Below are 27450 nucleotides of genomic sequence, written 5' to 3'. Positions count from 1 at the left end.
AAAAAACCAAAACACACTGTATGCTCATTTGTAAATGTTAATTCACAAATCCCAATAGAAAATTTAATTCTGAAATATAAATTTCAGAAATTCAATGGTTAATATTAGAATTTCTAGCTATATCATTAATTAGTTGAACATATCTTAAATGTCTTGATGGAATAAGAAGAAGGCAGAAAGCTGAGTTAAACAAAGTCAAAGAAATTTGCTGACTGTAAGTCTCCTCACAACTTTAATTTGTTCAAATACAAGGAAAAATTGTCTTCACTCTTTCCGAACTTAGTTAACCATAAACCTTTTTTTTTTTTAGATTTTAATTTTTTTTAAGTAATCTCTACACCCAGCGTGGGGCTTGAACTCACAACCCCAAGATCAAGAGTCGCTTGCTCCACCGACTGAGCCAGCAAGGCTCCCCCATAAAACCTTTTTAATGCTAGACATAGTGTACTTTACAACTCAGTTTGAGAAATGTTGAAAACATCAGTGTATGAAAGGGGGATGGATAGCAAGGTGATCATTTTGATAGATGTTAAAACAGCAAATGACAAAAAAGAAAAAGAGGAGTAAACACATTTACATATTTAAGAACGCTTGGAAATTCTAACTGGAGTACTGGTGCAAGAAAAGAAACAACAGAAGCAAATGCAAAAAAAGAAAAGAATATATAGTATTACTTTATAATGACTGGTTATCAGGAAAATAACTCAAAAATGTCAACCAGTAAATGTTAAAATCATAAAAATGTTTGATAAGATAATCAGCAGAGAGAAAATAAAAAGTATATTAACAAAAAATTAACTATTAGGAAATAGGTGGGAAAAATATCCCATTTTCAATAACCACAAAATACAGAAATTAAATAGTAAAAGAATAAAATTATCATGGACTTACATGAATAAACGATTTAACTCCAATGAATGACATAAATGAAGACTTGGATAGTTAGACAACATGAATCTGACAAAAAGAATATCAAATTATCTAAAGAAATGCAATATAAGAAAAGCAAGTAGAGTTGAGGCATCTGGCTAAGTGTTTGGGGGGAAAAGAAACAATTAGAGCTCCACTTCAAATATTACATAAATATAAATACCATGTGGATTTAAAATGTGATTACCAGGATAAATCATGTAATATTCATATAATCATGCAGTGGGGGATCCCTTTCTAAGCCCAATGCCAGAAGCAGAACCCATAAAGGGAAAGATTGATAGATTCAGTTATCAAAATGTTGGAAAACTTTTTTTTTTTTAAGATGTATTTGTTTTAGAGAGAGAGAAAGCGCAGGAGTAGGTTTAGGGAAAGGGGGAGGGACAGAGGGAAAGAATCTCAAGCAGACTCCCCTCTGGGTGTGGAACCCAACACTGGGCTTGAACTCATGACCTTAAGATCATGACCTGAACGAAAAGCAAAAGTTGGATGCATAACTGACTGAGCCACCCAGACACCCCAGAAAACTTTTTTCCTATAGCTTCTATGCAACAAAATACCCATGAACGTAATTTACCAAAAAACAAAAATATTTTCAATATATAATACAAAGAGTAAATATCCTTAATATAAGATCTGATAAGAAAAGAATTAATACAATAAATGACAAAGGTTTTTAACAGACAATTTGGAAGAGAAGAGAAAATTAACCAACCGATATGTGAAAGTAGGCTTTACTTCATTATCAGAGGAACACGATTGACAATGAATTACTATGCTTTACCTATGACACTCTCAATTAAAAAACCTGATTGGTACTAAGTGGTTGAGGTGACGTAGGGCAGGAGAAAGGCTGGAACTGTGTTTCAGTGGGCAGTTTAGCAGCATATATACCAACATCTTTAAATACCTTAAATGCCACTGCGAATGTTTATTCCATGGGAATTTTTAGAGATCCAAAATCTAAACCTTTTAGTGAAAGGTTTAGCTATGGAAGTTTACCACGGCATTGTCATCTGAGTGAAATTTGGAGAAACATAAATGTTCATAATAAGAAATTGTTTAAATAAATAAATTGTACAAAAATAATTTATTCTATTATTAATTATGCTGTACATGAAATTTTGTGGTATGGAAATACTCGCCTGATATATTAAAAGGAACATACGGATTAAGAAACATTAAGCAGAGATTGACAAACAGAGATTAAGAACAGGATAGAGGGCGCCTGGGTTGCTCATTCGTTAAATATCTGCCTTCTGCTCAGGTCGTGATCCCAGGGTCCTGGGATAGCCCCCATCGCCCCGCGTCAGGCTCCCTGCTCAGCGGGAAGCCTGCTTCTCCCTTTCCCACTCCCCCTGCTTGTGTTCCCTCTCTTGCTGTGTCTCTCTCTGTCAAAAACATAAAATCTTAAAAAAAAAACAAAAAGAAAGCACAGTCTTTTAAAAAAAAAGAACAGAATAGAATCACGGAGAAGACGACTCAGATGGATATACACTAAGCTGTTAAACGTAACTATGTGAAGGTGTTTGGGGTGTCTTTTATTTGTGTTTTTAATTATCTGTAATTTTTTTTTAACAATCAACGTGCAATGTTTGTAACAATAACAAAAAGAAATAAAATGTGTAATCTCAGTTGTGAATAATAGTACACCAAAATATTAACAATAGTTAGAACAAAAAGACTGTGGGGGCTTTTCATTTATATTTTCATTTATAAGCCTTTCTTTATTTCCCTTTAACAGACAGGTGTAACTTCTGCAATCTGAAAAAAAAATGTAATTTTTTAAAAAACAACCCCGAGATGCTCTCCGTTGCCCTCATGATAAAAGTACAAAATACATTAGAATGTATATAATTTTTTTTCATGATTTGGCTCTTGCTTTTACCACAAGCCAGCTCTCTTACTATATCCTCTACCGCAGTCTGAGGCTGGACAGAACAACTTTCAGTTCTCTACAAACAGCAAAGCTCACTCTCCTCTCTAGGCATTTGCTCCTGCCCATATGTCCTCTCCTCTCTTGTCACAACTCCTTTACTGGAAAACCTCCCTCACCCTTCACATGCTGCTTGGTCAGGAGCCTCGTGCATACCTACATCATTTCATTAATCACATATCATTTTCTTTTCTTGTCTTTCTCACTCACCAGGTTCTCAGCTCCTATGAGGAAGTACTTTAATGAGTGATCAACTATTGTTGTCAAAAGAGGTAATGAAATAAGAAAATGAAGGAAACCAGCCTCCACGTATCAGATGCTGCCGTGGGCATCTCATTTATTTTATCTCATTATATGAAGTAGGTATTATTTTGCCCCTTTCCAGATAAGGAGACAAAGGCCCAAAGAATTTAGGAATTTGGATCACCCTGAGCAGCCCCCAGCACATAGTAAATGCTAATAATTACAGAATACAATAACACACATAGTCTATGGTAATTTCTCTAACGGCGAAATGAAATGAAGAATTGAGCTTATTATTTGGATAACTAAAACAAAAAACACCTTGTTATGAGGATGAGATTGAGAGTAGCAATGGGAATAGGTTGTTTATTTTACTTTTTCCTTTTTGTCCTGAATTATTTTAGATGGCTACAGAGAGGGCCTGGATTCATCTGCATTAAAACCCCTGGAGAATTTTTATAGGTTGAACCAAAACAGAATAATGAAATGAACCCTCCTAGGCAGAAAAGCAAAAGCAGACATGAAAGATGATTTCTCTGGATTTCCCTTTATAGGAAGAACCATGATGAGCTTCTAGAAAATACATTATTGATGTGATGTAATAAGGTGAGCTTTCTTTTTTCTTTTTTTCTTTTCAAATAATGACTTATTTTATATTAACTGTGGTATGAAACATTGCCACTAAAGGTTGTTCTCAGCACAAGTGAATTGTATTTGATTTCATACCCTGCCTTTTCCATCTATTTCAATAGCTCTCATGTTTTGTCAATGAGTTTTTATTCATGTCATTATTCGATTTCCAGTTCAGCATAGATTCAATGGGTTCAAGAGATTTTTCTTCCCCAAATCACACCCTCTCTTCCCTACACTCTTCCTTTGATTTCTGAGTAATGCCTAGTCAGTTCATGCTTATCTCCATATTTCATTTCCTTCTGCATAAAAATAACACTCTTTAATTGTGTTACAGTTGAAAAATAGATGTTTCCAAATAATTAAATATTTTTTTATTTTAAAAGGGCAGCCACTACTTAATATCTTGAAAATTATTAAAATCCACAGCCCTGTTCTCTTATTTTATATACAAATCCCACTTGCATTCAAGATTGTTACTGGAGCACCAGGACAAACAAACTCAAAATCCAATCGATAGAGGGAGAATGGTTCATTAGGGCTTACAAATATTAATGTTCTTCCCATTTGATTCTTCTCATTATCATTCAGTAATGATTTATTTGTTGTCTATTTAGCATTCAGTTGGCACAAACATAAATACATACTGAGCAAATGTCCATTTTCTTCCTTTCTACAACAGGAAGTCTCATGTGCCAGGCACTGTGCTAGACACAATCTCTATTCTCTTGGAGCTTACAGTACAAAAGGAAGACAGATGAAGTCACACTAATGAATGTTCAATTACATATCAAGATGAGTGCCCTAAAGAAAGGGAATTTGGTTGGAGGAACTTCTCTGGGGTGGGTCAGTCAAGTGGCACACTTGCCAGACCTTTAAACTGTGGTCTCTGGCAAATCCGTAGCCTGCCTAGGCTGCCTGTGATCACACTGAAACACTTTCCCTGCTAAACACTTGAGATAAAAAAACTTGCTAGACCTGACCTGGCCTGAATTTTAAAATTCAGTTGGAAAATCTTCTGCTTCTACTGTTAGCACCGTGACACATTATATTTTCAGGTTTAAAATAAGAAGTTTCATCTTGGAGGTGGCTGCCCACCTACCAAGGCATCATTTAGAACATGTAGTCCCGAGTGTTTGAGTACCCATGGCAAAGAAGGGTGTAGGACAAGCACCAGAGAAAAATCTTTGAGTGTGTGGCAATGGCTAGGCAACATGGCAGCGTACAGGGGCTTTGGCAGCAATGCATGTGTTCCCTCGACGACTCTGTCCTGTTTCACCATTGCTCACAAAGAAACTCCCTTTGCACGCACGTGTGCACACATGCACACATGCACACACACCCCTTCGCATCAATGCATACACTTAATTAGAAACATTAGGGAAAAAAGTAATAAAGCAAGGTACTTGAGTCCATTAGGAAAACTTAAACCCAGGGAAGGAACTAAATAAGCAAAATGAAAAATTGGCCTTTTGGCAAATATTCATGGTCAAGGTAGACATTGTACTTGGGAATGATTGACTGGGTCTAAGGTTTAGTGAGTTCATGTCAGGTACTTGATGACTTCACATGGGACAAGTATCATCTTACCAAATTGCAAAAAAATACAACTCAGAAAGTTAAATCACTTATCCAAGGTCACTTCACTTCTAAGTGGCAGACTAAATTTAAACTTGCTTGTTCAGAGTTCTTTTCCCATCATCATTTTAGGAAAAAGATGTTGAAATTAAAAACATGATGAAAAACCCAGAGTTCATCTTGTGATTGCTGGAAAGGCTTATAGAAAGGATCCTGGGTGAGGAATGAAAGGTCTTATGTCCTGGCTGCCAACATAATAGGTCACCACATAAAGGACAAGCCATCCTTCTTTAGAGAGAACCGGTTATTTCTAGGGTAAAAAACAAGGCCCTTACAAGACCAAAGGCATGGCCCATGAAAGAAATAATTGATAACCTGGACTTCATTAAAATTAAAAACTTCTGCTCTGTGAAAGACACTGTCAAGAAAAAGAGAGAACAAGTCGCAGACTGGGAAAAAAATATTTGCAAAAGACACATCTGATAAAGGACTGCTATCCAAAAATTCTTAAAATATAACAATAAGAAAACAACTCAGTTAAAAAATGGGTCAAAGACTTTAACAGACACCTCACCGAAGAAGATACAAGGATGGCAAATAAGTATATGAAAAGATGTTCTACATCATATATCATCAGGGAAATGTAAGTTAAAATAACAATGAGATACTTATTATACACCTATTAGAATGGCCAAAATCAGAACACAGCCAAAACCAAACACTGATGAGAATGTGGAGCAACAGAGACTCTCATTCGTTGCTGGTGAAAATGCAAAATGGTATGGCCCTTTTGGAAGACAGTTCAGTGGTTATTTACAAAACTACATATACTCCTACCATACAGTCCAGCAATTGCACTCCTTGGTATTTACTCAAAGGAGCTGAACACTATGTCCACACAAAAATCTGCACACAGATGTTTATAACGGCTTTACTCATAATTGCCAAAACTTGGAATCAACAAAGATTTACTTTGCTAGATGAACAGATAAATAAACTGGTACATCCAGACAATGGAATATTCAGTGCTAAAAAGAAAGGAGCTATCAAGCCATGAAAAGACGTGAAGAAATCTTAAATGCTTATTACTGAGAGAAACCAATCTGAAGTCTTCATACTATATGGTTCCAACGGTATGACACTCTGGAAAAGGCAGAACTATGGAGACAGTGCAAAGATCAGTGTTTGCTGGGGACTTGGGAGAGACAGAGATGAATGGGCAGGGCACAGAGGATATTTAGGGCAGTGTAACTCTTCTGAATGATACTATAGTGATGGATATATGTCATTATACATTTGTCCAAACTCATAGAATATACAACACCAAGTGGGAACCCTAAATTAATCTCTGGACTTTGGGTGATTATGTTGTATCATTGTAGGTTGATTGATTGTAACAAATGCACCACTACAGTGGGAGATGTTGACGGGGCGGGGGGGCGTGCAGGTGGATGGGTGGGGCATACCTACCTTCTTCTCCATTTTTCCATGAACCTAAAACTGCTCTGAAAAAGATAATAAGGTCTTCTTAAAATAAAATAAAAAACATGGTCTGTATAATATTTTACTTTATCCAGTTCTCCAGTTGATAATCTCTGATCTAGAATCCAGTTGGATGAGTGATGATTTCATTTTTTTTCTCCAAGATATCCTTATGATGTACTCCTTTGCTCTCTCATCTCTTTTCTAGTTTTTATCCTGATTTCTATAATAATGTGAGTTCCTTGTTTGACAAATATTAGTTTATTATCTTGATTCTTCTATTCCTAAATGCATATTGTGATCAATACTGTAATAGCAACTTAGCATTTGTGGAAAGGGAAATTTGTAGGAACTTGTAGGAAAGAAACGTGTACATACTTACTAGTTTCCAAGCAGTTTACTTAATATAGAGAGCATTTAATCCTTATTACAGCACCATAAGTCAATATTATGACCATTTTACGTATGGATAAACAAAGACTGGAAATGAAGGTCGTATAGCTCATGTTCCCATATGCTATTTGGCATGTAGTTATTGCACTGTAACATCTAAATCCACTGCAGTAGGGAGAGGGTGGTATTTAATGATGGTAGCGGTGCCATAATATGACACAATTCAGGGCTCGGTTTTAGGTTGGAAGTTAATCTTCCCACTTCTGTCACCAGAGCATGCAGAACAGTAACCCTGCAAGAGGACACAGCTGGCAGTGCCACGACGCACAGCAGGGGCAGGGGCAGGGGCTGCAGCACCACCAGCCAATTGTAAGCCAAAAAGCAATAGCCAGACAAGAACAACAACAACAACAACAACAACAACAAGCAATAGCTAAGGACTGTGGAAAGGCCAGAAGGGGCTATTCCTCCATAATGAGGTACAGAAGGAAATGGATCAGATTCCCCCAGAACCAGGCCATTAGGCTTGTTGTTTAAGAGTTATTACCAGTTACACAGTGAGTGGGGTCTGGACCCTCTTGCATACCCTTTAGAACTAATCGAATATAACCATAGTTATTCCATCAACTTGTACATGGTTCTCATCACAGAGTACGAGCTAACTCTATAAATTTGATTGTCATCTTCATGAGGGCCTAATTTAGACACCTCTGTGCAGGTGTTTTTGGTTGTTTGTTTTTTGTTTTTTTACCCTTCAGGGGTGCTCAAGTAGCACCAGATGCCACTAGATGGCCGCTGGGAACAGATCCTTGATTTGTTCACCATGATGATCGGGTACAAATGGCTGTTAAGAATTGGGGCCAGGTTGAATTGCTCTGCCTAATTGGGAAGGAAATTATTTTAATGAGACGAGAAGAGGAGGGAAGAAGAGAGCCAGTGGATGCTGTCACGGGAGAAGAAGAAGAGGCTGGTGTCCAGAGGCCATACTGCCAGGAGGTAACTTTAAAGAACAGAAATCTCTAATGGGAGGTTTTAAAGTGATTTGCTGTGGAACATCTGATGTAAACACCCTCCTCTGCCCCCAAGGACTCTTCAGTAAAGTCTGCATCATTCCCCAATGCTTCTATCCGTGGCTTCTTAGCAGAGAATTAGCCAAGTGCTGAGCATCTGTGCGGGTGCAGGGTGCAGACAGATGCAAGAGGCTGGGGGAGATGGCACAGCTGGCATAGACCTCGCCTATGGAGGCCATCTCCGTCATCACTCAGAGTTGAGATTCTGATGTCTTACAGGAGGAAGAGGGGCAAGATACAGAAGAAGAAAAACAGAGGAAGAAAGAAGGAAAGAAATGTTGGGGGCAGCCCTGGCCTCAGAGTTGTTTAATTTCTCTTTGGTTGTGCAGAATTTGGGATTTGAACCCAACTCTCTCTGACCTCCAAGCCCTGTATGGTCTACTAAAGTGTAAGCATACAACCTAATCCGCATTTCTAAAAGTCAGCCCGCCACGTAAACTCAGTCCCTGCTGATGGCAAGAAGCAGAGCAAACTGTAATGGTTCCCAGGACACAGTGAAAACACCCAAAGTGCCAGAAAGGCTTTCCCAGCCTCCCCTCAAACAGCTCCAGACTACTGTCTAATCTTACTTTCCATTTCCAGGAACAGCTGTAGTCTGCAGCATTTCATGCTGTCGCTTGTCTCCCTCTGGGCTTCCCTTTTGCTTCTCTTTTCCACCCACCTGAGTCCTTTGTGTTCTTCACGTCCCTGCTTCCATCATCCCACCCCCTTTAGGAGGGCTTCCCAATTCCCTTCCTGATTCTGCTCACTCTCCCATACTTCTGTCGCCTGTCTCAGGTCTGAGGTCGACTTTAGCCATCTGTGCCTTCCCCCATAGACCCAGCACAATACAGAGCATATAATGGGTTCCCAATAAATAATGTTTACATTGAACTTCAAGACGATGGGTCTCTAACTTTATTTGCAGCTAACCTTAATAGCCCCTAAAGGTTTCTCCTAAACAATAGGAAAATCAGATTTCAGTGGTCTAATGCAGAATTCAAATGCAGCAAACCCAGCATAGCTGTCTTGTAATTGGCACCTGTAACTCCTGGTGCTTGATTTAGAAGTTGCCCGCCGGGCCAGATTATATGTTTATATGAGAGACAATTAGGAGGATGAAATGATGCTGGAGAGAAAAAGTTCTATTGATTCTGTTTCCAGCACCTCAGCCTATCAGCAGGGTCTGTGTGCCCGCCAGATCCAGTGCATCAATCACCAGAGGCTTGAGGTTTTTTGAGGTGAGCCACAAGCTCGAGTGGGCACAGTACAGGGGGCCCAATGGTTGCTCGGGTTGCTCGGGGAGATGCACCTGCTTAGATGCCATTGGAATTTCCAATTTTTTTGGCAAAGGTCCTTATACTAGCTGGAACCACAATTCCAGAAGATTCTAGGAGGGGCTGTCTACACTGCCCTCAGGCTCATAGCTACCAGACCTGTTCTGCAGGAATCTAGAAAAGCAGTGCCTGTCTCTTCCTTAAAGCCTTAATTGGCACAGAGGAGATTTCATCCTCCCAAAAAGGCCACGGAGACCGACAGCAGTGTGGTAAATAAAGCATCCTGACCATTGAAATGGTAACTATTTATCCCATGAGCACTTACACCCAAATGGAAACAAACAAAATCATGAAGTGGTTTATGTCCTTATTTGTTATTGCCAACATCATTCTTTTACAACTACATACTGTTTTCCTTTACAAAGGCCCCAAAATGCTTCTCAGATGTATGGACACTAATATTCCTAAAAATGAGCAGATACTGTTGAGTGCCATATCTTATCCCTGCTTCGACAGGCTTCTTCTCTAAGTTTAGCATCATTTGAAGATGAGGTAGAAAAAGTGGTAAAGGGAGGAGCTAGACAGACAGACAGACAGGGATAAAAGAGAGGAGCCAGAAAGAAAGACAGAGAATGAGACAGACACCAGGAGGGAAAGAAATAGTGTCAGAGTCAAAAATAGAGACAAAGTGATGGATGCACAGATGGAAACACAGAACCTGGCAGAGCAGACTGACAGACCACTACGGCTGGTCCAACATAGCCTTCCCCCTAACCAGTGCCAGGGGTGCCTGGGGCTAAATCATGCCTAAGACTTTTTTCCCTCACAAGCAGCAATCTCTCTGTTTCCAGCCACATCTCCCCCTCTCTTCTCTCCCTCAAAACACATCAGCCCTCTAAGGCTCCTGTGTCCCTCCCTAACTGTGACCCAGTCTGGGGTTGGCAGTGACAAGGAGATGCTTCACTGAGTAATAGAGTAAGAAAGAGAGTCAAGAAAAGAGAACACAAGAAAACAGCTGTGGGGAATAAAAAAGGAAGGGAGAGAAGATGGGTGATATGTAATACGGATTTTCACATTACAAAGTATGCCTGCTGGGAGTCGAGTGGGCAGGGGGTGGGAGGGTTATCTCCTTGCTTCACCAGACTTCCTGGAAGGTGAGAGTGGGGCCTTTTCTGTGCTCCCTGCTTTATGACTCAGGTGCCAGCCATCTGGTGACCTCCAAGTTCCCTAACTTTTAGGGCTGACCCTTCCTTTTAATAGTTAAGTGATAGTGGCTTATATTTAGGAAATACACGCTTAAGTTCATAGAGCTCAAATGTCATGATGTCCTGCAACTTATATGCCAATGGCTCCACAAAGAAAGAATAATACAAATAATAAAAATTAAAATCATACATAGAAAAGGAGAAATAAATCAAACATAGCCAAATGTTAACAAATCTTGACTCTGTGGTGAGCATACAGGAAGTCAGAGTGATATTCATTCAACATTTCAGGATGTTTAAATTTTTCATTTATAAGAGGTTGGAATTTTTTTAAAAAATAATAAAAAGGAAGAAATAAGTAAGTAGAAGGCCTTGCCCAGTGGGGAGGAAATCAATGCACTCCCTACATTTCCTCAGGGCTCACTTGCTCTGATTTCCTGTGCCTATTACATTATCTTCCTGTTTGATGGTGCCCCTTTCTCTTCCCCCCACATAGACCCAAACATGGACTACAGCCCCTTCTTCCTTGATTTCCACAAAACTCACCTGCAAGGCAGGTGCGTACCATCACTTTGACCATGGGGTAATGTGATGATCCTGGAGCAATGGGGGCAGGCTTACATTGCACACATCATAGGATATACATGAAAATGGATGATTCTTAAGTCAAAGCCACAAACACTGTTTGCCTTTATGGATTCTAAATAAGTATACGCTTTAACATCTTATTCTTGTAGTAATATTTTCAATAAAGTGAGACAACTAAAGGGTGATGTTTCTAGAACTTCCCTGGCTAGTCCTTCCACTAGGAGAGCCAGCTTTAGTTTTTCTGCTGGTCATCTCTTCTCACGACCCAGCCTCCTCAAGAATCATCCTCCTCCCAGCCAGCAGATTCTCTTTCCTCCTCCATTCCCTCCCTCTCTCTGTCTGCACAAACTCTGAATTCAACTCAATTTTTCATGCAGAACCACTTACTTCTCTCTATATTCTGTCCCCTGCTTCCAAACCTTAGATCTGTCTCGGTGGTAGGAGGGGGAGCTGCATTCTACAGAACCACAGATCTATTAATTCATTTGGTTAAGCGAAAGATCATTTGCCCCCTGAGAGCAATTATGCTAGCAGAGGGCAGAAACATCCATGCCGTGTTTATTTTAAACATCAGTTTAAAAAATTCTTGCTACCCTGAACTGTGGCTTCACCAAAGAACCCTGTTTAAAATGTGGCAAACACTCAGTAGCAATTTGTATGGGGACTTTGTCTGCAAAGCCAGCCACAGAAAAGCAGTCCTGTTTAAAATGAGCTATAAGAATGCTGCTGTCATTGTATTTTCCTGGGTCACTAGCCTGGGAGAGGACAATTGAAACAAAGTAAAGAAGTCTTGCCTCCGCCCCATTTTCCCAGCCTGGTGATCTGCCCAACTATCATTGGGATTTGACTCAACACCCTGGCCGACAGCTCTCTTCTGTCTGCTTCTCTTTGGGGCCTTACTTTGTTCTTTTTATGCCAGGGTCCCATGCCTGTCCTGGATCTCATCTGTTTCTGGAAAATCTGCTTTACCTGAATTGTCCCCACGTTGTCCAAGCTGTTTGGCTTCATGTGAGCTGGACTCAGTGACCTCTGTCCCGCATATGATTTTGCCAGACCCAACTTTCACAGCAACATGAAAACCTTGAGGAACATCATCCCTGCCCTGTTATTTCTTCCTCTGCTATCCCGACTCCTACAAGATGTTGCTTACCAGAGAGGCTTATTTCCATTCTCCACTTTGAAGGAAGCCAGTGCACTCCTGCACTCTCTGCCTTGCTTCTGGAACTTCATACCATCAGAAAGAACTTTAGAAACATTACTGGTCTATGACTAGCCAGAAACACCCTCGTTCTGGACAAGACCACCTTGGAGTCTTTTACTTGCGATAAAATGGAAGCTTCAGGACAGTAAGAAGTAGAAACGTGTTCAAAGGTCTCACTCTCCCATCCCCTATCAAATGAAGTACCAGAGAATATTTAAACAGCACCTGCAGTCTGGATAAAGGGGGGCTTCTGCAGATGCAGATCCTTCAGGCCCCAGATCTGCATGGAACCCCACTGAGTGCATGATGGTCCTTGCAGCAGCCACACTCTGTGAGTAACCAGCACAACCCTTTTCAGGGCAGGGTAGTCTTTTCCAACCTCTTGCTATTGCCATTCAGGCCAAAAGTTATGATCATCATCTTACCAGATTTGGGGCACTATGGGGTAAATGTTATTCTAGTTTCAGTAGAAACGTAAAAGCAAGATTTCCAGACAAATGGGTTTTAGTTTAGGGTTTGCAAAAGTTACATGTTCTCATTCATTGTCATTGCAGTTGCCCTGCAGAGGAGCATTTAGACATTCTTGTGCTTTTCCTACAAATCTGCAATTAATAGCCACGGCCTGTTAATCCCGTTTCCCATAACTGACAGGGTCAGGAGTCTACTGAAACACCCACATGCCAGCAAGTGGCACCATTTTGAAAATATCCGCTTTTCTTGAGAACCCCATCCCCATCCTTTTATAGGTATATGACTACACTCTGCCTCAGTGACTGGTCTGGGGTTGGCAACCTCTTCATCCTGGAAATCAAAGTCCTTCCCATGGAATGAAGCTCAGGAGAGACAGCCCTTTCCTCTCCAGAGGGAAGATTTGGAAAATGTTGAGTCCAGAGCCACTGCCTGCCCCTGTGCCGATTCTATGTCCCAAGCCACCCTATAGAAAGAGAGAAGGAACCCAACACGAACAAGAAAAGCAGAGGTGAATGGTACCAAGGGGGCCCACGTTTCTAGGGTCAGAAGTCCTGAGAAGAACCTTGGGTACGGCCTTCCAAAGGTTCTGCTTTTAAGTTGTGTTTTTCTTTTCTGATGTTGGTTTTGACTTTCTCAAGTACCCTAGCCCTTCCAATAAATATTTTTATGCTTAGGTGAATCTAAGTTTGGTTTTCTAATTCCTGGACTTCAAAGAAACTGACCTGACAAATGGGCCATAATTGATTAATCTTATCTTGACAATTGATATAATTACTATATGCCAGGAATTGTGTCAGGCCTTGAGCAAATGAAAAGAAGTAGGATGGCTTCCATCCTTCCTGTGCTCACAATGTGGAGGTGGGTAGCAGTGCAGGGAACATACCTGCATAGCACTCCTTTCTCTCAGTGCCTGGATTTACCACCCTATATGCCCATGACCCATTCTCAGGATGCTCCAGGACACTCACCCCACAGAAGTAGCAACTGCCCCTCGGCCCCTTTATATTCCTAGTGTTTAGTGCAGTCATAAAGACCTTCTGAATATTTGTTATGGGAATAAGTGAAATGCAGCCATGATAACAACAATGCCACCTTATGATTTTCAGAGCCCTTTCAGATAAATTATCTCAAATGTCAAGAATATCCAGTCCATGGAATCTTTATAGCAGAAAGTTGATGTTTATCAGGCATCACAGACACATAAAAACATCCTGTAAGACCTTCCACTTCCTTCCCTTGTCTTATCTAATCTTAATTTTGCTAAGTAGGCTTCCTTACTGGGAAAAGAATGAGCTAATGGCTGGGAGCAGGAAAGGAACAGTGATAAAAGTATCTGATTAACTTGGTTACGTTTCCTGAAAATAAAATTATTTGGTTTCTATTGAAGATGAATCTCAGGGGCTCAGGTACCTAAGAGCGTGATCCTCCAAAAGTGACCTGAGAGCCAAAGTTCAGGGTCTGCAAAGTTGCAACCCCAACGTCCCATTCACTCACTCATTCATTAAGCTCTGTTGGGTGCCCTTATGTACCAAGCATCATGGTAATTGTAATTGTCGGCACTCTCATGAGTTCACAACCTATTACAGTGGTTCTCAAGTTGACGTATACCCTGAAATCACTGGGAGAGCTTTAAAAAATACTGATACCTGAATCCCACCCCCCAGAAATTGTGATTTCATTAGTGTGGGGTATGATCTGGATATTTGGAGTTTTAAAATGTCCCCACGTGATCCTAAACATTCAACCAAGGCTGAGAACCACTGGTCTAGGAGAGAAAGATGAGTAAGCCTGGGATTATTGGAAAGGGTTTAAACCCATCATGCACTGGGACCCCGTGAGGCCCTCTCCACTCAGGCTTATAAGACCCTGTGCAGCTTCACAGAGGAGGCAGCTGAGACCCAAGGGATCAGGATCAATCAGGTGATAATGTTTGGAAAATGGGAGAAGAATATTCTGAGCAAAAAGAACAGTAAATGTCACAGGAAAGTGCACTGAAGAGAGGTGTTGAACAGAAATGACAGCAAAAGGGAGATAGGAAGTGATAAAAATCACGCTTGATGAGGTGAGCAAAGATCAAAACACAAGAATTGAAGTTTTGAGATGTAATTCTGAAGGCAGCGGGGGCTCGCTACAAAGCATGCTGCGGGAGAACGAAGGCTGGGCTGCGTTAGAGACTGCCCCGCCTGAAGCCGTCACTCATCAGAATGGCTCCGATGGCCACGCCTATAAATAGGGCAGCCCCATAGCAGCAAGGTTAATGTGGAATGGTGATTGTGTTCGTGATTTATTTTTCTTTTTAAAATCTCCTCTATACCTAGTCATAGTGTTTGATATATTTATAGGCTTCCTTTCCTCCCCAGGAGATCAAACTCACTGCACCATCCCGTTAACCTTCACTTGGCATCCCTAAAGGAGATGGCAAGGTAAGTAATATTAGGGAAAATTTTAAAACACTTAAAGTTTGAAAGACTTGCCAGAAATACAGTACAATAACCTAAGAAAACACCAAATTCTGGGGCTGCTTTTTCCTCCAGTTCTTAGGGTCCTATTTACCCGCAAGATGACGTTGTGGAGAACAGGTCAGCTTGGAGCATTTTTGCAGAGCAGGGTAGTGCTGAGTTTCAAGCTAACCTGCACTTAGAAAAAAATCAGAGGGGAATGAAATTGCTTTTTGCTCAGGGAAGCTCGTCCAATTTCAGTTCTAGGGGAAATAGTTAATTCATGAGGCGAGCTGTGAGAGAAATGAATGCACTGGTTCCCAGAGGAAAAGGGATCTGGCCAACTCTCTAACTGCTAATACAAATTTTAGGCTATTTTACATTTGCCCTCATGGGGGAGAAACTAGATATCGCTTATCTAAAACTAAAACATTTTGAGTTGGATCCGACCTGGTAGATTTTTGCTAACTCAGCCACCACACGTTGAGGTTGGCCCATTTATTCGGTTTTGAGTCAGTCAACTGTGTTCCCCAGCAAACTGCTAGCTCTGTCAGGGAGGCCCAGATCTGATTTTTGGCTGCTCTTGCCTGTATAAAGTTCCCTCTCACTTGAGCACCTGGACAAGGTAGTTTCAATTCACTTTCCGTTCCAGCCTGAGTTCAGACAAAGAAGTCAGAGTATGGGTTAGACCAGTGCTTCCCACGCTGTAAGATACCCCCAAGTTACCTGGGGACCTTATGAGGGTGCAGACCCCACAGTCTGCCCTTCTGCCAACTTTTTGGTGGTGATGCTGCTGCAGGTGCAGGAACCATGCATTTTCTCTACCTGTTCTGAAGCTTTGAGGTGACCTCTCCTCTCAAAACCATCTTCCCCATCAACCTGCTTCAATTTCTATCATTAGAGAATCTCTGAGTCTCAAAGGCCTTTTGCCCTTCCAGAGTCTCCTTTTTAAAACACTTTCCCTGGAGGATTAACATTTGATGCTCTCTCAGCTAACAGTATCAGGGATTAGGTTTCAATTGGTTGAAATCCAGACCAAAATAGAATGAGTTAGCACTGTGGATACTAAAAGGACAAAGGCAGCAGGGAATAGAGAAAGGGACTCATTAATGACACAATCTTCCCCAGTGAAAGGGAAACTAACAAACAAATAAAAACAAAGCCACTCTTTCTGTCCTCAGAGGAGTTTCAAACCAGAGGGCGTTACCTAGAACACACTGGAGAGTCATAGCCTTGGAGCTAAAATCCCACTGTGCCCTAGGATTCGGACTGGAGGCAAATTATGTAACCTTCTTAATTAGCTCCCTAATTTGTGGAATGGCTATGACAATACCTATCATCCACCTGGTGTTGACGTGAGGGTTAAATGAGATTTTCCATCTTAAATATTGCCAAGCAGCTAGTATGGTAGCCCCAATAGTCATTCAAAATATAATCCAAATGTAACTAACACAACTGGTGAAGTTTGCAAAGTTCAGATTAGTAGAAGGACTCAAGAAGGACTTTAGGGATCCAGTGATCTCCAGTCTGGGGATGAAGGGGATATCGTTGATCACACAATTTGTCCTGTCAGATCTTGTGTTCTATCTCAGCTCTCAGCCTGGAATGATGTCCTTTCTTCAATGACTGTCCCTGTTGAATATACTTGTAGAGTTTTCCTCTAGAGAAATGTCGTATTCAAGAAGAAAAACTGCCCTAGCAGTTACTATGGATCCCTGTTGGTATACCTTGCTTAATTAGAAGGCAACACTGGAAATCGATTACTTCACTTTCCAGTTACTAGTTGACCTTGTGCAAATAACTAACTTTCTCAACCTTGGTTTCCTGTTCTGTGAAGTGGGAGGGACAGCAGCTGTCTCAGAGGGCCAAGGTGTGGCTTAAATGAAGGATTGTATATGGCCCCTCAGTCACTGCAGATGGCAGGCCCCCTCTTCCTCAAAATCCCCCGTCAAGATCACTTCAGCCCATGCGACACATGGACAAGTCCCTTGGGAGCAAACAGACCATGCTAAAGATTGATTCTGGCCTGATTTCTTCATTTTCCCCCTAAACTTGAAATGTTCACTCCTGTCCTCTCAACCCTTGCCCACGCTGATGCTGCCAGTTTCCCCCCAAATTGCAGCAGCCCAAAGAACTGTTGGAGAAGCTGAGTTGAATGTGATGTTTTAGGGCTGTTCTTTTTGAACAATAGATCCAAACAGGAAAAATTCACATGTCTAAGGAGGTCAGCATCCCAGCCACTCAACCTCAGGGTGGGAACCACTCCCAGGAAATGCACAATACTGATGGGGGCACAGTGAGGCCTGGAGAGGGGCTCTCCTTCTTCCCCCTGGAACTCAGCTGGCCCCAAGCCAAGAATTGGGAATCAAAATTGCCAACATATGGTTTGTTTCCCAACAAGTGATGTTCAATTAGGCCATGACAATTTTTCTAAAACCCCATTTAATATAAATTTTGTTTTATATGAGCTAGCAGATGGGGTCAGAGGCTGTAGAGCAGAATGTCTGTATGGTACGTGGGAAGTCATGTTGGTAGGGTGATAGGCCCCATGTGTCTATGGGGGGGTAGGGAGCTGTTAAAACAAATAGGAAGACAATCAGGACCACCTAGGTATTTTGAAGGTGAAAAACAATCCTAATCTGGAAACCTAGGGGTTGTTAATCTGATTTTTCTCTTTTTTTTTTTTTTTTTTTTGAGCTGGGAAATGCAGTGTGAAGATACAGTGGAATAGAGCACCACCTTTATCAATGCTCTTATTCTCTTGGGGCCTCAGTTTTCTCATTCAGAAAATGAGTTGTGTTTTGGGTCGGAGATGGTGAAGAGATGTCTCCCCATGTGCTAACTCTAACCTGGGGCACTGGCTGCCATGGGGTCTGGCCTGAGAAGTCTGAAGCTCCAGCTGGACTGGTGTCACAACAGATACTTAATATCTGTCATGAGTCTGGGGTAGAGTCGGCCATAGCTGTGCGAAACACTTGCAACACATGGACATTAGATGGTCTCGGAAGTCCCTTGCATTCTTAGTAATTCTTGGGTCTAATTCACCCACCATAGGCTGAAGGGCACAGGCAGAGGAGGAGCCAGAGAAGACTAGACTGGGAGGCCCAAGAGAGAGGAGTCACCTAGAGATCGCTAGGAGCATAGCTTTGGCTAAAAGACATCTTGAAGTTTGACTTGCCTTGTCACTAAACACCACTCACAAATTCAAGCTCAGGCAATAGGTGTGACACAGAGACCAAAAAACATTTTTTTAAACAACAAAGATACAGGTCCTCACGGTTCCCGGACTCTTGGCACCTATGATGAGTTGAATGGTGGTCCCCCAAAAGATTTTTCCGTTTCCTAATGCCCAGAACCTGTGATTTTGAAAAAGGGTCTTTGCAGAAGTAATTAAGTTAAAGATCTTGAGATGTGATCACCCTGGATTACTCAGGTGGACCCTAAATCCAATATCAAGTGTCCTTATAAGAGACAGGAGAGAAGGCACAGGAAGAGGAGGAGGCACTGTGACTACAGAGCAGAGATCGCAGCGACACAGTCAAGGAGGCCAAGGAGTGCTGACAGCCACCAGCAGCTGGAAAAGGCAAGGAAGGATTCTCCCCTGGCCTCCAGAACTGTGAAAGAATTAATTTCTGTTGTAAGGCAACAAGTTTGAGGTGATTTTTACAGCAGCTACGGGAAATTAGTACAGCAGCCTGAGGAGTAATAGTGGCCACAGAGTGGCTTAGGTGGGCCAGAGGAAGAGGCAGGGCAGTGGCTTTGTGGAGAAGACATCAGCCCAGATCCTCACCATTCGTTTTATAGTCAAACTCATCTACCAGCTTAATCATTAATCATAACTCTCTTTGTACAGAATGCTCCTGGCCATGTTGGAAAACACACTCTCAAGCTAGATGCCCTCCCCTTTATTACCCAATGACAGCTTACAACTGCATGCAAAATTACTGCCAAGACTACCAGCATTTGGCAGCTGAGGAATGGAGCAAAGGAGGAACTCAAAAGCAAGCGAACTCCCTTTTACCATGTTTGATAAGCATACATCCCTCTCTAATTTGCAGTAAATAATGGGCAAAGGGGTCATTTCTGAAATTTCATCGTTATGGCCTCAGAATTACAATCTATAAGGACAGCGATTCACAGTAGGAACAAGTGGACCAAACCATGAATTTCTTTTGATGCTGTTGTCATTGCCCTACCTTTTCCAATGCTGTGTATTGCTTGACCATGCTGAGAAAATCTGGATTTCACCATATAGCAGCCCTCTCCACCAACCCAGGAACTTGCATAGTCTCACTTCCACTTTTCGTTTCATGCCCAGCCCCTTGTTTATACTGAGACTTCTCTAGGACAAACTGTCCTGTGAGCTCTGCGTCCCCACCACTCTCACGGCAAGGGGCTAATCTGGTTCGCATCTCTTACTTTGTGAGAGTTGTGGTAAGGAAAGCCCAGGCCGCAGATTCTAGTTACCATATGTTACCATGTGATATCATGTATTACTGTAGTCTACTATTTACCATCTGGGTGATGTGGAGCGTTTACTTAAAATCTGGTTGGCACTGGCTTCTCATCTATGAGAAATGAGTAACAACAGCTTCCTTACATGATTACAATGAGAATCGACAGGGGTGCCTGGGCGGCTCAGTCAGAGGAGCATCGGCCTACGGCTCCGGTCATGATCCTGGAGTCCCGGGACATTGGGCTCCCCACTCAGCAGGCAGTCTGCTTCTCCCTCTGACCCTTCCCCCTCTCACGCGCTCTCTCTTTCTCAAATAAATGAACACAATCTTTAAAATATGAGAATCAACGTATCTGATCCAGGGCGTGACACTTCTAAAGTCCTCAGGAAATATTAGCTACCATGACTCCCATTGCTATTATTGTGATCATTGTCATTACTGCCCTCCCCCAACGATACATAATCCCTTACGTTCCCCTCCACCATTTCTGCTTGCTTCCATGTGTGCTCATATAATGACTGAGGGAGGGATGAAGACAGGAGAAGAAATGTAAGGGAAAACTTGGTGCCTGCTGGATCAAAAGAGGTCTGAGCCATTCAAGGAGTAGGAGATGCATTTGAATCTCAACCTCTTTGATTATCTGTTTCATATTCTGTCCACAGAGTCCTTGTTAGATAGTTTTACTTCAGAAATCACAGCAGCCCAACTGGCACTGGACTTTGTTTCCAAAACCACCAACTGGCATATGAAATAGACACCAACTCAAGAAACCCTTTTGTTTTGTGAACGATGAGACATGTGACTCCAGAATCACCCATCATGGATAGCCTCAATCCCTCCCTTCTAACTGACACCACCACTGGTGTCCTTTGGCCAAGGGCAGAGGGAAGGACTTCTGCTTCTGTCTCCACCAGCCTAATATTTGTCCACTGAAAGCCCCAGCCTTGTCCTCCTTGGCGTGCTGGCTCAGTGCAGCACTTTAAACCATGATACCTCACACTGTACCCCTCCACCGCCTCAGCTCAGACTCCTCCCCTCAACCCGCCCACCTCTGCCCTTACCTCTCCATTCAGCCATGCTCTTCTGTAACTCTACACACCTGGTTCTTGACAAAAATGCAGGTTATTAATATTGCCTCTGAGCTCCTTAGGCCAACTTCATTCAGCCTTCCTGGTTGTTCCCACCAACTTAACCCCAGCTCTATTCTAAGTGGGAGCAAGACTCTGGGAAGTATGCCTGGCCATCCAGGTGGTGCCCCGAGTTCCTCCTGCAATCTCATCATCACCCTAGTCAAAAACTGACTTTCCACCATAATGTCAACCAATCTCGTAGAAGTGCGTCTGATGAACTTGTCACATGGCCCCATAAATGACAGATGAGAAAGCAAAGGCACTAACCTTGAGACTGGTAACCCCCTAGGCATTCCCTCCCCCAAGAGGCATTCTTCACAGTCCTCTGTTGGCCAAAACATTGGGTAGGTTTGTACCTCCCCCAAAGTGGGTTATTTCAATAAAGGTCAGTCAGTCAATCAGTGTATTAGTTTGCTAGGGCCAACCTAACGAAGTATCACAAATGGAGTGGCTTAAACAACAGAAATTTAGTGTCTCACTGTGCTGGAGGCTGGAAGTCTGAAACCAAGGTGTCAGCATGCTTGCTGCCTTCTGGGGGCTATGAGGGACCGAATCCTTCCCATGCTTCCAGCTTCTGGTGGTCTTAGGCAATCCCCAGCTTGTAGATGGCGCTCTCCCTGTGTCTTCATGTCATCTTCTTTCTGTACAGACCTGTCTGTGCGTCCAAATTCCCCCATTTTATAAGGACATTAGTCATATTGGGTTAGGGACCACCCTAATGACCTCCTCTTATTTTGATCATCTGCAAAGACCCTATTTCCAAATAAAATCACATTCACAGGGTCTGGGGGTTAGAACTCCACCATCTTTTGTGGGGACACAATTCAACCCGTAACACTTAGGTACAGCATATCCTATTGATGTCAAGGATGCATTCCCAAAGACCTCTTGGAACTTAAAGCTCTCATAATTAACTTTCCTAAAGGAAAAACAATAGTTGAGGGCACGGTGGAAGGACTTATTATCTCAAAATGTATCTATTCACAAACATGTAACATGTTTGCCCTTCCATATTTCTTTTTTCTTCTCTCAGTATTTTCTCTAATATTTCCCTTTGAGAGTTCACTGAATTTACTGCTTGGCCTGTCTCAGTGGTTGTCCGGCTTCTGTAATGACGTTTTATGTAACTTGCACTGCAAAGTCACTGAAATCAAGACCTGGTTTTCAGCACTCACATGAGCCATATGACTTAATGACATCTTGGATGATATTGTTCTGTGATTCGGAAAGCTTTAAATGCTTAAGTAGCAATGAATATTAAAATAACAGCACAAAAGTGACCAAAATATTTTGCAGAAATTCTGGTGCATGGGAACATGAGGGTGACCCACAGTTCACTGACAAAGGAGGCAGGGTGTTGCCATCAAGCAGCCAAAGTGACACTATCAAACGTGAACACGGCATATAGTTCATGTGCCCCCCTGCTTTTAAATTGTGTGATTTTTTTTTTAGTTTGAGGAATGAATTTTTTTTTTCAATTTAGGTAACCAACTGAGATAATTGAGATAACCAATACTTAATCTATAACGGGGTGCCTAAGAGATTCCTCTTAGGCAATATTTTCAGGTCACACTATCTCAAATTCACATAGTTCAAATTTGCATTAAGTGCCATTGGACTGTGTAATAAGCACCTTTACTTCAGTAAAAAGAATCACAGAGCAAAACTGCCCAGAGGAAGAAAGGCAGAGGGAAGCAACATGTCTAGTTACAGGGGCCAGCCTTGTGTCGATTAGGAATAAATGGGTTTTAGCCATGTCTCTGGCCCTTGGTCTTTAAATTATTTATTCCTTCATCCTCTCTGCCTGGCTCTGAAGTCTACTAACAAAAGAAAAACTACCTTTATTATATGATTTTTTTTTTTTGTCCTCTCCTGCCTCCAGCCACCAAGATAGGCCTTGCTATAAATGTTAAGCTCCTAAAGCAGAATGACACGAAGGTGACATGGGGCCATTGAGTAGTCAGCAGTGCTGTGCTATGGGAGGCCACAGGTCAGGAATCCTGAGACTTGGCTTTCAGTCTTGGCTCTGCCACTAAGTTATGCTTCCTGGAATGATTTAATTTCTCTGGGCTTCCATGTCTCTGTAGTGAATTGTTTTGTACGTTTTTGTTAAAAGGATGAAAAGCCAAAGACTATAGACAAGATGCACAACTATTTTCTTATGGAGAAAAGCAGCATGGGTCATGTGAAGGGAATCTCAGATCATGAGCCCTCTCTTCTCCCTACTAAATCCATGGTCCTCTCAAGTCCTCAGGTGGAGCTGAGGTCTCATGTGCCACAGGAAAACCCCGGGGCTGCTCTCACTGGTTTTGCCAGTGGTCTCATTATGAATGGCCTCACCTGCCCCACCCTACCCCTGCTTTCATCTACACCTTCACCCGGCCCTGGTGGGGAAGGAAGGCTTATCTTTTTAGGACATTGTGCTGACCCTGACTTTGATTGCCTGGCAGGTCCTGGACAGGCCCACCCATTGGCTCCTGAATAGAAGGGCCCTAGGTAGACACGGCGTCCACATTTTCTGAACCAAAACTCGTGATTTGTTTCACGAGAGACTTATGAATTTTCAAAGTAAAATATTAAAAAATATGAAAATCAAATATTTAATTTAGCCTCTAATTAATTGCCTTAATCAAAAAGGAACAAAATTACATTAGATTCATCTACCTAAGGAAACCCAGAATGAGTCACATGGCCACACACTTCCCCTTTCTAGTGAGGAACTAGAATCCTCTCCTCCTACCCAACTGCTCTCTGTTGCTAATTCCTTAGCCAAGCCCCATTTCTCTTTTTCCAAAATTCTTTCCTCTCTACATAAAGGAAGAAATTAATTTTCAGCTCCTGGAAAATAAACAAAAGGCAGAATACATCTTTTTCCGGTTTTTAGAAATTTCAATTTAAAAACATGTTCTGTTTGTAGAGCAAAGGCTTGTTATTTTCACTCCATCTTCAACAGCGGCGCTTTCCAGAAAGCTTTGGAATTGTACCTTTTGGTTTCATCTTTAACATCTGGATGGGTTTGTTTATGTTTGGTTGTTTCTCATCCTATGAGGGTGGGAGTGGAGAAAGAGAGGCATTCAATACTCAGCTCTTGCCTGCCCCACCAGCACTGGCAGCAACTGATATCAGTAAAGGAGAATGACCTGGGGTTCCAACCTCTGTGAACCAGGTTTCCTCTAGAGCTGATGCAAAAGTCGGAGGCGGGAGGGAGGGATTGCAGTCAGGAAGACAGTGCCTTGCCTTTGCAAGGTGCAGTGGGGACAAATGACTTCTTAAGGAAGCAAAAAAGGCCTCAAAGGCGTGAGTATCATCCTATTTTCTTCTGGAAATAGTGCTCAGAAGAGGGCTGATGAAGAGGTCAGAACACACAGTTATTTTAGAGCCATTCGACAATTTTTTTCTGTACTCAACCAAAAGGTCATTAAAATTGCCAGCAGCTGATGTTACATGCCAACTTGTTTGCAGGAGAAACCAATTCTCACAAAGCCCTCTTGTCTCTGATCGGTTTACTGTCGTGACAGCTTTCAGATAAGAGGAAGAAGCAGATGTTTCTCACGCTCTGACTTCAATGGGCTTCCCACTGACCCCTCCAGCAGCAGAGATCTGATTTTTAAGCCCAGTGAGTGCCTCTGAACCAAAGTGCTGCCTCCCCTCTGGCACCTGGTCCCAGACCCCAAGCCTCTCTGGCACAATCAGTGGAACCAGGACACGGTCTCTTCTAAGTTGTGTTTGGTGGGTTTTTTTGTTTTTTGTTTTTTTTTTTTTAACAGAGAAATTATATTTTTCTGGTTTTGAAAATAACTGAGAGCTTGCAGCACTAACTCTCAAGGTGAACTTGGCCAGCCGAAGCCCAGTTGTAGACTCTGTGACCTGCCAACTTGAGTGACAGGCTGTTTACGCTCATTAGGAGACTCTAAGAATTGAAGGCCTCTGGATTTCTTAATTTTGGGGGGATACTTTTAAAAAATAGAGTGTTTTTTTTAAAAAGGGCATCATTTAGGAATCATCCAACTATCTTATGATTCCTAATCTGTGTATTTAAACTAATGTGGAGTTTATCAATACAGTAGAGGCATTGGTGATTAATAGTAGTGAGGAGCCATAAAGGTTCAGAATGTGTAGTCATTTAGAGGGCAGCACAGTACAGTGGTTAAGGCCCAGGATCTGGAGCCAGCCCACATTTGAACCGTGGCTCTGTGACCTTGGACAAGTGACTTGCCCTCTCTGAGCCTACTCCTCCACCTGTAAAAATGGCAGGAGAAAAGTACTTTTGCACAACATTGTTTTGAAGGTCAAGACCCAAGCATCAGTATCTTTCAAAACATCAAGATGATTCTCATGTGCAGCCAAGCTCTCCAGCCAGGGGTACCCCCTGCCTGTGGCCTTTGGCTGCTCCTCAGAGAATGATGAAGTGGAGGAGGCCGGATTCGATGGGACACCTGGTAGGCTGAGAGGATGGCAAGCGAAGTCCTGCACAAGCTTCTCTTCCACAGGCACTGCGCGCAGGGAAGGGGTCCTCTCTGCCCTCGTGTGCCAGGCACAAAAAAAACCAAAGTCCTCCAACAGCACCACCAGCCCAAGGCACAGCCATGGCCTTCCCACACGCTAGGTGGGGTAGCTCTGCTCAAAGTGTACCAACTGCGGAGTGCCTTTTCTGTGCTGGGAGGCTGAGGGCCAGGGAGGTCTGACAGGACTCCCGCCAGGTGTAGCTTTAGCCACAAGTCTCAAAATTGGGTGCTTCCAGCAGTTTGTAGCGGAATGTTCCTTTGATGACTTCCATATAGCTGTAACCATGCCTCCTCAGCAAATAAGAGCCTCCTCATTATTTCATAACCGTTGATATAAGCAATTTCGACTGAATTTGAAATCCAGTTGCATTATCAAGGCATTTTCAACCTAATGTTTGTCAATGAAAGAAAAGTAAGAGCTGTTTTGATTCTTCAAATACCATTTTTAATTATTGTTACATGGTTTTAAGATTTTTATTTGCAACCTTGAGGATAATGGTTTTTGTCAAGAATTTTTAAAGATCATCATTTAAAATCTTGGCCAGAAACTGCATGCATAAAACCTGATTTTTTAGATTCCATGTGGAAGTTTTATACAAATTCATTTTCATAACATAATTATGTAATATAAAAAATTTATTTTTTTCACCAATAATCATGAAGGTACCCCCAAATACCCTCTAGCTTTTCCCAGTGTGCTGAGCAAACACTGTTTTCTGTGTGTGTCATGATGGGTCAGGAATCGTGGCCTTAAAGAGAAACTTTTGTGTGAAACATATGCAAGAATGTTTATAGTGAAACAGAAACCACCCAAAAGTCCATCAGCAATACAGTGGATAAATGATGGTGTGCTCATTCATTGGAATAGGTTGCAGCAGGGGAAATCAATGCATTTCAGCAACATGTCAACATGAATGAATCTCAAAACCTTCCTATTACATGAGGAAAAAAAGCAAGTCACCGAAAACCTACAAAGTTCAAAAATAGGCAAAACCAAACAATATATTTGGGGGAGAGAGGATTCATGATATTTTGAAGGGAAAATAGGGCCATCCATTCATTCATTCAAGTCTGCTCAGACCTCAGAGACTTGAAGTTTGTTTTTTCTACCTGAATCCCCTTTCCCCAGAGTGATTCGGTTTGTCTTTCCCTGCAATTAGGTCTCTGTTCAAACAGTGCTTTATCTGTGTGAGGTCTTCCCAGACCAACTGACATAAAATCCTGCAAAAGAACATGCAACATACACACACCTAGCAATGTACACATGCATACACCACACACAAATACACGTGCACACATCACACACAAATACACATACATCTCTTACCCGCCTTATTTGACTTTTCTTCATAGAATTCAATACATGGCATACAGATTTGTTTCCTTTCTATCTCACCCCAGCCCCCAAGAGGGCAGGAACTTATTCTGTTCACTTCAGTCTCTCCAGCACCCAGAACCATGGCTGGCACATACTAGGAGTTCAGTTAAAATCTATTGGCTCCAAATGAGCATTTATTTAGCACTTACTTCCTCCCAGTCTACCAAGTTCTGCTGCAGGTACAAAATTTAGAGTCCCCAACTTGGGTATATAAAAATGAAACTTCGTTTTGCCATAATTGCATTTTATTTTGTTCTCAAACCCCAATTTTCCCTGGTTGAGAAAAATCTAAAACTTTCCATTCCAAGGCAAATCTTTCCCTTTGGGGTTTTCCCTCAGGCTCTCCTTTCAGTAAATGGCCATTATAATATTTTGCCCCACTCATCACCTGGCCCTTGTTCCCCCCCCCCCCCCCGCCTTGAAGATGAGTTAGTTCCTGGGGCATGGACGCTTACACTGCACTGGGAGGGCCCACCTCCTTGTCCTCCTATGCAGCCTGCCGCATGCTGACATCTATGACAGTGTCACTTGTCCTGCTAGATCTTTGTTCATAGACATC

General features: G+C 42.1%; 1 protein-coding gene across 2 annotated transcripts in view; it reads left to right on the top strand.

Moving 5' to 3' along the window:
• ELMO1 (engulfment and cell motility 1) overlaps positions 1 to 27450 on the top strand; it is a 690097-nt gene that overhangs the window by 88946 nt on the left and 573701 nt on the right. The window contains exons 3-6 of one of the 2 annotated variants that reach the window (XM_057304123.1): positions 3080 to 3138; positions 3664 to 3715; positions 12231 to 12843; positions 15344 to 15406. The gene's annotated coding sequence lies outside the window, so the exon portion shown is untranslated. Of the gene's footprint in view, positions 1 to 3079; positions 3139 to 3425; positions 3716 to 12230; positions 12844 to 15343; positions 15407 to 27450 lie in introns of those variants that run through there. The other variant, XM_057304122.1, reaches the window with a different exon arrangement.

Source organism: Ursus arctos, unplaced genomic scaffold (genome assembly GCF_023065955.2).
Source record: "Ursus arctos isolate Adak ecotype North America unplaced genomic scaffold, UrsArc2.0 scaffold_3, whole genome shotgun sequence".
NCBI lineage: Eukaryota > Metazoa > Chordata > Mammalia > Carnivora > Ursidae > Ursus > Ursus arctos.
Note: the sequence above shows the minus strand (reverse complement) of the source record. Positions and strands in the feature narration are given on the sequence as shown.